At 39.5% G+C, this 1,094-nt stretch overlaps 1 pseudogene; it reads left to right on the top strand.

Moving 5' to 3' along the window:
* The first annotated feature begins 302 nt into the window (after positions 1–302).
* LOC147791439 (14 kDa proline-rich protein DC2.15 pseudogene) lies at positions 303–739 on the top strand (annotated as a pseudogene).
* The last annotated feature ends 355 nt before the right edge of the window (positions 740–1,094 follow it).

The raw sequence follows: 1,094 nt of genomic DNA on the forward strand, positions 1-1,094 counted from the left end.
TATAAAATTTATTTTCCAACAATAATTTGTTTTAAAAAGTATTTGATATCTTATTATCAAACATCACTTGGTCTATTTTGCAGGCCATTTGACATTTTTATTATATTTTAAAAAAAGACAAACTAATTAAAAACCCATCTCTCAAGTCAATTCCTCAAAAGTTAATAAAGTAACTAAAAAAATTGGGTGTTTCATATCCAGCAATTTATAAGAAATTTTTGTTTTAAAATACAACAAATTCTCAAACCCCATTTATAAAAACCCCAACCCTTCTAATAATTCTTCACAAGCCATGGCACAAACCTACAAACCCTTCAATATCTCTCCACCAATGGCTTCCAAGCTCTCTTCACCCATTGCCCTCCTCCTCCTCAACCTCCTCTTCTTCACTATGGTCAGCTCCACCTATGTCCCTTGCCCACCGCCGCCACCCAAGCCCCACAAGCCCACCCCGTCAAGGCAGCAACCATCACTCCCCAAGTGCCCCAGGGACACCCTCAAGCTTGGCGTCTGCGCCGACTTGCTGGACGATCTAGTGCACTTAGTGATCGGCTCACCACCAAAATCCCCATGCTGCACCCTAATCCAAGGCCTTGTTGACCTGGAAGCTGCTGTGTGCCTTTGCACTGCGGTGAAGGCCAGAGCCTTGGGTCTCAAGATTGACCTCTCAGTTTCCCTCAGCTTGCTTTTGAACTACTGTGGAAAGAAGGTTCCGTCTGGCTTCCAATGCCCTGCTTGAAACTAAATCCTTTCATTTCCGTTTCTTGTTTCTTCTTCAATTTTCCATTTCAATGTCGTGTTTAAATAATCGGTTTGGTCGTACGTCGTGTTATGATGGGTTTGGAAATCTTCTCAGAATTCCACCATCTTTTTATAGTTTCATTACAATGCAATGTAACATAATGGTACGTAGTTTTTTTTTCAAATGAACAACGTTGTTCGTCTATTGTTGTGTCTTATTACAACTTTGACGATGCATATGTTTGAAACCTCAAATCTTGTTTCACCTGTGTCACTTGTATGAAATCATAATAAACCCTTAACTTCAAAATTTTCATGACGAAAAATTAAAGAGAGTAATATTAACACTCAAG

The sequence above is a fragment of the Cucurbita pepo genome, chromosome 8 (genome assembly GCF_057944985.1).
Source record: "Cucurbita pepo subsp. pepo isolate OVF chromosome 8, ASM5794498v1, whole genome shotgun sequence".
Lineage (NCBI taxonomy): Eukaryota > Viridiplantae > Streptophyta > Magnoliopsida > Cucurbitales > Cucurbitaceae > Cucurbita > Cucurbita pepo.